The sequence below is a fragment of the Dipodomys merriami genome, unplaced genomic scaffold (assembly GCF_024711535.1).
Source record: "Dipodomys merriami isolate MVZ:Mamm:240054 unplaced genomic scaffold, mDipMer1.0.p SCAF_27, whole genome shotgun sequence".
Lineage (NCBI taxonomy): Eukaryota > Metazoa > Chordata > Mammalia > Rodentia > Heteromyidae > Dipodomys > Dipodomys merriami.
In genome coordinates, this window is record NW_027204159.1 from 3,391,109 (window position 1) to 3,402,797 (window position 11,689).

Below are 11,689 nucleotides of genomic sequence, written 5' to 3' on the forward strand. Positions count from 1 at the left end.
TGTATCTGTGTATATAATGTTTAATAGTTTGTCTTTCACATTTGTCTTCAACTTATACAAAACTAAATTCTCTCTACAACAGATGGCAAGGAGAAATTTTTCCTTTAATAAATAACTAGATACAAAAATACAGTAACAATAGGTACACTGATAAATGAATGCATTCAACCTTTTTTATTCAAGTTTATCCAAAGTACAAAGCTGAAAGTTGCTTGCATCATTTATATAAAAAACTTTAAAAAATTAAATAAAAACCAGACTTCCCAAAGATATAACCCTGAGTGACTGTATGGAAGAATGAAAATTTCAGGATTTGTAAGTAGGTTCCATTACCAGCTGGAAGGTAGCATAGGTCATCCAGAGCAATCTCCTCTGTTGCATTAGCCTTCTCCTGGGAGGACAATACCTCAGAAGAAATTAGGAAAACTAGACCTTATGGCATGCAAATTTGTTCTCATCTGATCTACATTTTGCCCAGAAGAGCTGTACTGAATGACAGGAACCATATATAAGACAGTGACTCAGAGGCCTCTCCAGTCCTTTGCTGTTGAGTGAAAACTCAACCATGCCCAGGTCCTTTGTGCACCCATAGGTCATAGGAAGTCTGGTAAATATTAGGAGTAAATATTTAATAAAGGCTTGAAGAACACATGGACAAGCTAATTGTTTCTGTTACACACAAGTCCATCAGCTATGATTTATAGCTTATAACTATTACATGTATATGATTTCTAGCATACTACATACATTAAGGTACTGCATAAAATAACTGATATTTTCCCAGAAATGTTAAATAGAAATGTAATTAATAATAGTAAATAGAAACAACCAAAATACTGTTGTGTTTAAAGTATTCACAGGTGATTTGGGAAATCTTAACAAAGAATATAAATTTAAAAGCATTATTAAGATTTATTTCCATTTATTTCCTATCACTTGCTTACACTTTTACTCAGGAAAATTGCAATGGGCTGATTCTAAAATAATAAAATACTGTTCTAACATACTTAGTTAAATATCTTAATCTATTTTACACACCACAGGAAGTCATTTGGCCTTCATGCATACTGCTAATATGATGAATGTCTTGTGGAGAAATTCAAAAGTGGATGTAATTACTTGTGACTTCTTATATTGGGCTTATGTTGTATGTCAGTCATTTTTATTTATTTGTAGCCTTCAATATTCAATAAAGTGCCTCTCTCTTATCTCCCTTTCCCTCTTCCTATCTTTCTCTCTCTCTCTCTCTCTCTCTCTCACACACACACATCAAAAATGAAAGACTTATTTCAATCATTTTATATTTAACACTACCAAACAGCAAAAACATTATTTTAAGCAGTATTTGTTTAGGAAATTTAATTTGCTTGAAAAATTAAAATGCTAATGTTTCAGATTCCTGTAGTTAAGGAAACATACATAAATTAAAATGTGGTGCCTTCCCTTAAGAAATTGTAATCTATAATGAAATTATAATCTGTAAAAAAACATTGTCACACTTGAAGATTTTGAATTCCCTGAGAAGACTGCACATGACTTTGCCTGAGAGAAAACTTGAACACTGCCCTATTCTGCAAAAAGTGTGTCGAGAGCTAGAGCATAGTTAAATTTAAATTTAATGAGATACATTTCATTTCTCTTTCTGTTGTGTATTTTGGCCCTGAGTTCAACAAATGTAAGTATCATTACCTAATGAACCATGTATCTAAAATGTTAAAGTATAAACAACAGAATTATTTCTGAAGAAACTCATCTAATAATATGAGTCTTTAGATGTTTTTGTATTTATAATTGAATCATGCCTAAATAAAAGTCTTCAACTCATTCCTGAAAAGGCAGAGGGTATATTAGAGAAAAGATAGTAATGGAAGAAATAGTGAAAGATTTCACTGAACTGCAAATACATCCATTCTTAATTTCAAAGGACAAAGGAAAACATGCAAAATGTGAAGAGTAAATGCAGATAATCAATGACAAATAAGAACTAATATATTTGTCTGAATATCAGCAATGACTGATATGTGGCTCTCTACAATCAGTGAATATTCAAAAGAAGCGTTTTTTGTCAGTTGTGGGACTTGAACTCAGGGTCTGGACACTATTCCTGAGATTTTTCTTTTTTCTCAAGGCTAGCACTCTACCATTTTGAGCTACAGTGCCACTTCTAAAAGAAGCTTCTTATTATAAAAAGTCTGACTATTTTTATGAAGAAAAATTCTCCTGACAAGTACATTGATGAATCTTGTTTATCAGGTTTATCCTAAACCTGATAAACTTTGTACAGTTTTAACACTACCACCACTCAGGAAAGGAAACCCACAAGTTTCAAAGACACTTAGTACTGGTTGGATTAGTGGAGGGCACCAAAGTTAGAGGATAAATTTCAGAGTAATTCCAAAATAATCCACTTGTCTCCATATTGCAAAGCAAGAGTATAAATAACCATAGCAATACTTCATTACTAGTTCAATGACCAATTCCTGTTGCGGTCAGAGGCAATCTAGAGTAGAAGAAAAATATTGAATTAACTGATCCTTTCTTGGACTACTTGTAGAAAAAAATGTTGTCAGCTGTTCATTTCCTCACACCCCTATGCACACATTCAGCATAATTTCAGTGACAAAGCTATGTGACCTTGAAATTTTATGCTCTACAAGTAAAAGTATACACTTTTTCTGTCTGTGCATAGACTTAAGTTAACAGAGGACCAAGAATCTGAGAAGATCCTAAAAGTTCAATCTTCATGATATTTACCTAATTATTAATGCTTGCTTGGACCTGTACTGATTAGTTAGCAGTAATAATTGGTTGGCGCAGTATTTTAGCCTCTGGTAATATCTTAAAATGTATTTCAGCACCATGTATGAGGAAAATCACATATCAAACCTCTTTTTTTTTTCAAGTTACAAGTTTATTGACCCAAAAGAAAAACAGTCTTAAAAAATTTCTCTCGGCTGGGAATGTGGCTCAGCAGTAGAGTGCTCACCTAGCATGCATGAAGCCCTGGGTTCTATTCCTCAGTATCATATACACAGAAAATTGCCAGAGGTAGCACTTGTGGTTCAAGTGGGAGAGTGCTAGCCTTGAGCAAAAAAGCTCAGGACAGTGTTCAGGCCTTGAGTTCAAGATCCATGACTGACAAAAACAAAAACAAAGAAAAAATTTCTCTCATGCTTGCTTCAGCAGCACATATACTAAAATTAGAATGATACAGAGAAGATTAGCATGGCCCCTGCACAAGGATGATGCACAAATTTGTGAAGCGTTCCACATTTTTTGTGAAATAAACCCCAAGATATGGACACAAGAGGTCTTTCTTTGTTGTTGTTGTTTTTAATGTACTATGTGATTTTTTGTTTCCTTTGTATGTTCTTCCTCCTATGATAAATCCTCTGCTGTCACTGTACTTGATTTTGGTACCCTGCATCTTGTATATACATCTATCTAATTTGGGGAGGGGAAGGGGACTAACAAAACGCTGAAGCAAGGACAAAGGATGACCCACTGTAACAATGATACCCACAATGAGTATCATTTACTGTATTTGCTTCTTAGAACTAAGAATTATCTAAATTTATGTCAGTAGTGATCTATTTCATTTGCCACTTGTTATATAAGAAGGCAAACTAGTGTAATTAATAGTTATTCTTCCAACCCACAATGAAATGAACTTTACAACCTGGGGGGGGGGTGAGGGAGTGAGGGAAGTTGGGGAGGGAAGGACTAGTCAGAGAATAAGGGAGGTGGTAACAATGCTTGACAAGAAATGTGCTCATTGCCTTACTTTTGTAACTGTAACCCCTCTGTATAGAATCTTTACAATAATAAAAATGTCTCTCATTTATCAGTGGGATTGGGAGAGATGAGGGAGAATGATAAAAGGGATTATACTAATTAAGATATATTATATTAATCAACTGACATGTTGGATTGTAACCCCTTTGTATAGTAAACATATTTTTTTTCTTATTTGACAATAAAACCATTACAACTTCATCAGCAGCCACAAACATAAACACCGAACAGACATTTCAAAAAGGTTTTCCATTTAACAATAAAGCAATTACTCTTCTGTGGTTCAGTGATGGAGACATAGAGCAAAGTGATGATGCTGATTATGAACAGTGATTAAGAGTCCATATCCATTTACTACATTAAAGAGAAATTGCTCAGAAGTCTGTAATAATGGGCCACAGTACTGAAAAATGACATCTTAAAGGCAAGTTCTCAAAGCACTGACTCATTTCTGGGCAATTATGTTCCTATCTATTATAAAGTGCTCAAATCTCACCTAGTGAACAGGATAGCAAATGTAATGTCCTCTTGCCTAAATGCTATTAAAAAAAACGCAAGGTATGATTATTTGCTATGTGTTTAAAGTTTTACTGTATGTTTCCTAGAATTAAGAAGTATCTAAATTTATGTTAGTAATGATCTTTCATTTGCCACTTGTTATATAAGAAGCCAAACTAATGTAATTAATAGTTCTTCCAACTTATTTATTCAAATCCCATCAAATGAAACAACAGATTTTTTGCAAGAGAATCAAGACTCAGTGCTTTGTGCAGTGCTATCCTCCATACCATCAACAGCTAAGTCCACATTGTTGCAGGATCAATTGCTGCTTCATCCTCATGGATAAAAGTTTTTAGGATGAGTTTCAAAACTAAAGGGAAAATTAAATATTAAACTGGCAAAAAAGGCTGAAATAAAATAAAGTAAGAAAAGAAGGTAGAGATGGGGCAAGATTAATGTACAAATTTAGGCTATAAAATAATGCTTACTAGCTGGCCAGAGTTATGCTACAAATTTGTCCTAAAATAGTGCTCAAAGACACAGTTCACCATATTTATGAACTCATAAACAAGTAAGTTGCAGGAGAAGTGTGTATTCCTGATAAAGTGAGAAGACATGTCCCCCAAAGCCATTTTAAAGAAAGAAACTATAATGTAGTGAATAATCTTCTCAAGGTATGAACAGTAAAGCACTTCTTGAGGCAATCTTTTATGCTCAATATAAATACATATTATAATGAGCAATAATCCATTTTGTATGACACTAATAAAATATTCTTGCATTCACTTGTCTAATACTCAGGCTGCTGCAGCAATATTTTTTTGTTTTGTTTTTAAAAGTGGTTCTAACCACCAGGGACAAAACGTGGTAGGAAACATCTAGCTCTGGAAACCCAGGGCCTAGAGCTGCCAAACATATTCCCTAGTTCAGAGAGAAACTTTGTATGTGTAGCCCTGAGTTCACCATTGGGTACAGTAAGTAAATAACCAGGAGGAATATATTCCACCTAAGATACCCATAACATAGCCAAGCCTGAAATTATCTTGAATTAGGTGGTAGACATCAATCTCTGGGCAGTGGTGGTTCATATTTGTAATTCTAACTCATCTGGAGGATGAAATTTGAGGATTGTGTTTTGAAGCCAGCCAAGGTAGGGAAGTCCTTGAGACTCTCATCTCCAATTAACCACCAAAAGCCAGAAGTGGAGGTGTGGCTCAGTAGATTACCAGTCTTAAGCAACAAAATACAGCCAAGGGAGAACCTAATGCACTGAGTTAAAACCCTAGTACTGGCATAAAAACAAATAAATAAACCTGATCAAATCAATAAATCTAGATCCTCCCAAAATTTGGAGACTCTATCTCAATGAACAAGTCAAGGATAAGAGTATAAACCTGCAACCTCAGCTATGTTGGAGGGAAAAGATAATGAGACCCTATCTCAATAAATAAGCTAGGGGGCTGGGAAGGTTGCTCGCAGTGGTAGAGTGCTTGCCTTGCATGCATGAGGCCCTGGGTTGAATTTCTCAGCACCACATAAGCAGAAAAAGCCAGAAGTGGCACTGTGGCTCTAGTGTAGAGCGCTACCCTTGAGCTAAAGAGCTGAGGGACAGTGCCCAGGCCCAGAGTTCAGGCCCCATGATGGACAAATAAATAAATGAATAAATAAATAAATAAGCTAGGTGTGGGAGTGTTTATCTGTGATCTCAGACCTGACCACTGAGGGGAAGCTTAGGTAGAAAACAATGTCCCAAGACTAGTTCTTGGCAAACGCACAAAACCCAGTTCAAAAAAGGCAAAGGGTTGGGTGTGTGGCTCAAGTGGCAGAATGCCTGCTTAATAACTGTGAAGCCCTGAGTTCACAATAGGGTACAGTAAATAAATAACCATAGCAAAGCTCTCTCTCACCTAGAAATACAGTAAATTTTAAACTTCAAACTATAGTTCAGAGATTTGTAGGCTATGACTATGTTCCACAGACATTTGTAGGCTATTGCAGTCTGTGTACTGTATGTGCTCCTGTAGAATGTAATGTGTATCTGTTAGTATCTGAAAAGGAGTTTGCTTTCCCAGTCTGTTCAAGCAATGCTGCTCTATATTTATCTGTCTTTTATATAATGGGAGCTTTGAAAAAGAAATTAAAAGGATCCCTCACATCCATCCCAGGGGACCACGCAGAGGCAGGCAGGCACAGGAGAAAGATTATCGTAAGATTTATTAGAGGAGCCATATTTACCCCGGAGAGAGAGCACATGGCGGCCTCCACAATCTAGGTAGCAACAGGGTCTGAGGGTAAGAAGTGAGGTAGATGGGAGTTTAGGTGGCTCTGGGTGGAGAGAGGGAGGGGCTAGCTGTATGGTGGGAACTCCAGGGCAGGGGAGGAGGAGCTCAGATCTGGGTGGAGCTGAGGACCAAAGGCGGGCATAATGCTTACAGAAATATTTATGAAAGAAAATACTATTTTACCCACCAAAATTCCAAGGTGGCTTTGGAAAAGCGTGCCACATTGAAGCAGAGAAAACTGAGCTGCCATTCCCTTTCAGGAACTGGGGATGACTGGAGGCATGGTGGAAGTCCAAGATAGGCTGAGTAGGCAGAAATGGAAGCTTTTGTGAAGCGATTTCTTCTTCTCATGAGAATCCCCACAAATCCTTCGGAAAATAATCTCACAATAAGCTGGGCTATCTCTTAGCAATTTAATTAGTATGACAAACCATTACAAAACAATAATGCTCATTTGCTTTTTTATGGCTGCTCTGCATTGAGAATACACTCTTGGCTTGGTTGGGCAGATCTGGCCCAGGCTTCCTCATGAGCTTGCAGTCCAGTGGCAGGTGCAGCTTCAGTCTGGGAGAAGGGTTCCCGTCATCTCAGATTTGAATGGAATTTTGAAAGTCCTCTTTCAAAGTGGTCCACTAACATACTGGTACAGGGAACAGGCCCCAAGTCCCTCTTCTGATAGTCTTCTCAGTGTTGTCTCTTTATCGAAGGTGGTTATCCCAGGCAGAACAATCCAACTCACCAAATTAAGAACTTTTATACTTACCCTGGTAAGGCTTCTATCATTATTTCCCTGAACCTCACATTAATGGTGGCTATAATTCAGTATCAGTAGAAACTACAAAACTGTGTGAAAGGAGGCAAATATCAGTGGCAGGTATCCTGGAGGCTGCACCTGATATTTGGAGATAAGAATCTATGTAACTTTTATAACTAGGATGACCTCAAACCACAGTCCTTTAGATAGAGGCCTTCTGATTAGCTAGGATTAAAGGAATGAGTCACTAGAGCTAGCTTTGAATCCATTTTAGATATTCTCAAGTTCACTTTGCTCATTTTTGTTTTGAATTTTGAGATTTACAAAATATTTAATTTTCTTATAATGTGTGTCTGATTTTGGTATTATGATGTTGGCCTCATGAGTTAGAAAGTATTCTTTCTGAAGGAAATTGTAGCAAGTTGGTTTCAATTCTTTCTTTAATGCTTAGACTATCCAGGTGAATTCATTTGGGCCTGGTACTTTCTGCTTTGGAAGGTTATTACTCATTTATTGTTTCTTTATTGATACAGGCTTATTCAGATTGTAGAGGTCTTTCTTGTAGGATATGGAAGTGGATATGTGTTTATTGGATATTGACCATTCCACTAGAAACAGGTTAAATACAGGTCAAGAGAGGTCATATATTCAATTTGTTAAGATGTCCATTACATATTTCTATCAGTGCAATTAAAGTCAATATAAATGGATTGTTTTCTAGGGATACTAGGTAAAAATTACTCATTGTGTTTTAAATCAGAAAATCTGTATAAACTTTTACTTACAAATAAACTATTATTTTTTACTTACAGTAATTCCTGTATCATGATCTTCACTTCTTATGACAGCTAATTGCTAGCTGTCTACCTAATACTCATTTTTTCATCTACTTTATTAAAGCAATTTTAATTGAATTTGTAGAGGCAATGTCCTATTTTTATACTATCTTTATAATAAATTTTATAAAATTATATTTATATATAATTATAATTTTTATACTACTATAATACTATTTTTACAGTGCTCTTTATAACTAGAAATTCTAACTAATCTCAGAGGAAAGCTGCCTTTCTTGCTGTCTGGGGCACAGGAGTTGTTTCTTTTAATGGGCAGAAGTAAGAAAGGAGACTTGGGGCTTCCACAGGTAGGTGTTTATGGGTCTTGGTCACAGTGGTTTGGTAATGTGGCAACAGCCTAAGGTCCTGAGAATTAGGGCTTATGAGTTACTAACCCTAGCTCCAGGCACCTGGGAATCAGGGCTGGTTGCTAAAGACACTGTGCAAGTGTCTTTTGGGGCCAGCCCTGGTGTTTTAGCTGGCTTAAGACCAGGGTTTATCCAATCAGGACTTACAAGTGCATTGTTTTATGCCACCTGTCCTTCTGACCTCCTCCTTTGGGTTTGAGTTTCAAAACTCTAGATGATGTCTGTGAAAGCCAGTATTGGTACTGACTGTACTTTGTAGCAGCCTGGCTCTCCAAAAACTGTCCCCTCCTTTCCAAAATTATAAATGTAAAAAGAAGAACAATGTGCTTTCAGTACAAAGATAGCCAAGTCTTTGAATCAAATTGCTGTTTGTAAATTCCTTTCATATTAAAAACCTGGAGCAGGAGTCCTTTCACCAGTCAACAAAGCAGTAAGAGTGTTCTGCTACTTGCTAACCACAAGAGGGCAATTTTAAACTCAAAAGAATGAAAAAATCTGAAAACCCTGCCAAAATAGACTAATGTAAATTCTTATTATAACTTCCTATGGCAGCCCTTCATATTTTACTGTATGAAGATTAAGTAAGAACATTTTTTGGTTAAATTCAAAGTTAACATACAAAGATTGTCTCAAGAAATAAATTGTGTCAAACAAGTAAGAATTTCAAGCATTTTTATGTGCTAAGAACTGGAAATATACCAGACTTGAGTTAATTTCTTATTCAGAAGGAGCACCAACTACATTTTGTTTCATTATGCTTTTTAGTACATTGTAATATCAATGTTTGATCCCAGGTTTTCTGGAAAATATTCATCCTATTAGTCAGAGCAACTAGGGTAATAAGAAAACTGAAATTGAGAAAGACTGTAAGAGATATAGCTTAGAGAGTAGACTGTAGAAAACCAACCTGTATTGGTTGTTTTTCAGAAAGAGAGAGCAAAGACTAAATAAACAGGGTCAAAGGATTAGTATAGAAGAAAGTTTTTGATTCCCACCTTCCATAAAAGAGACCAGGGATAGCCTAGTGTTTGTTAAATTCCAATAAAATGAATGTGGGAAGACTGAGATGCTTACAAGAGGTGCGGAGTGGGAGTGAGGGGATGGTGTCAAATACATTAATTTCAAGGTATCTAGGGAAAGTATTAAAAAACATAAAACAAACAAGCAAAGTGTTAAGCACGTTACTCACAAGTGAATAAAAAGTTTGGTTAAAAATTCTCTCTGCTGCAGAAATTAGTTGAATCTACAGAGAATTTAGAGAAAAGCTAGCTATACGGAAGATAACAGGGCATGTTTTCAAGAATAAGGCACAATTAAATTTAAAAGCCCCAAATCACTATATTGACCACTGTTTTTTTTTTTTTAATGGCACATTAATATGTTAGATAGCTACTGCCAGAATATTCTGCTGGTTTAAAATGTAATTTTCTTTTGCTCACTAGTCTGCACTCTGGAGTTTGTAGTGTTGCATGGGGCCACCTGAAATTGCCACTACGGTACCAGCTGAGTTCAAAACTGCTCCATATATTTTATTCTGAAGCCAGTGAAGGAGCAAAGATGCCTTGGGATATACTCTCATGTGATGGCAGGAGCCCAAGAGGGCAGAGCAACTGAGGAAAAACCTATGTGTGGATTACATCCACTAAAATCCCTTTGGCAAAGAATATCATTTGATAAAGGCCCAAATCAAAGAGAAATCCATTTGTCCCATCATAATACCATGACATGTTGACTTTAGAGAAGTAAAAACTGAGTCTAACAATTCAGCCAACAACTTTCTTATTGACATCAAGTGGTACAGACTACATGGAAATAAATTTACAATGGAAAAATGTATATATAATTCACAACTATTATATCCTTGGTTATGCTGACTTACTGTGTACATGTAAGACTAACTATTTATACATCAATATGGTATTCCCAATAATGTAAATCAAATTTATAGTGGATTATTACATGTATTCTCCACAAATAAGCACAAACAAAAAATATTTTCTAATTTTCCCCTTTCATGTTATCCTAGAAATATTTTAAATATCATTAATTTCATCATAGAAAATAGTGTACAGTACCTAATATAGTGACCTGCAAACAGTAGCTGTTTAATAAAGGTTATTACATAAACTCTTGTGCTAAATTGAAGGAAATTTATACTTAACCCTGTTAGCTGAATTAATTCAGTATCAAATTCAGTAAAATTTTAACCTAAACTTTTGACAGTCATAAAATTCTATATCAAGTCTTGAAAACTATGAATAGTCTGCTATTCGTTATTTGTAGTTTAGCAATAACTAAAAAGTCTAGAGGTTTTAAAAATATGCATTAAACTATTTGGGGATTGTAAGTATTCCTATCTCCTCTTAAGGTTTTGTGGCTATAACAAAATATCTAAGGCTGAGTACTTTAAAATAGCCAGGCATTCATAGCTCAAATTTGTAATCCTAGATACTCAGGGGTATGAGATCTGAGAATTCCAGTTTGAAGCCAACCCAATCGGAAGAACTGGTGAGGGTGTTATGTCCAGTTAACCAAAAGAAAAAGAAAAAAAAACAAAAGAAAAAAGCTGGAAGTAGAGCTGTGGCTCAAATAGTAGAGTGTAAGCCTTAAGCAAAACAGCTAAGGGACAGCCAGGTCCTGATTTTCCTAGCACTGGCACACATATGCTAAATGAATAAATGAATGCTCCTAAGGCTTGGTACATAATAATGTATTTTGGTGACAATGTTAAAGGTCAGGTGGCCCCATCTGTATGCCTCTGGTGAGAACTCCTTGAGAACAACAGAAACAGTGAATGGCATTAGGAAGACTTTATATGGGGAGCCAAATAGAAGAGGAATTCAGAGGTCAACTTGCTCCTTTCATAATGGCCCACTCTCACAGAAACTAACTAGTGTCCCTTCTTATGACAGCATTCCTAATAATTCAGCCACCTTCCATTATGCTAACAGGTTCTACTACTTATCAACACTGCCACAAAGAGAACTAAACTTTGAGCACATGAAACTTTAAATCGTACTGAATACATAATATTGCATGTGACCATCTTTAAATAAAATTGATGCATCTAATCTATTTACTGTAGTAAAATGTTAAAAATAATATATATTAGGCTGCTAAGTGATGATTAATTTGGGTTTCTATAAATATCCT

At 35.8% G+C, this 11,689-nt stretch overlaps 1 protein-coding gene and 1 non-coding gene across 3 annotated transcripts in view; one reads left to right on the forward strand and one right to left on the reverse strand.

Annotated features, from left to right (window-relative positions):
* Window positions 1-11,689, reverse strand: part of Tmem232 (transmembrane protein 232) — a 208,685-nt gene that overhangs the window by 194,260 nt on the left and 2,736 nt on the right. The window lies entirely within an intron of this gene.
* On the forward strand, window positions 3,175-3,277 carry LOC138837520 (U6 spliceosomal RNA). Its single transcript, XR_011375326.1, has one exon. It is a non-coding gene; the product is annotated as a U6 spliceosomal RNA (small nuclear RNA).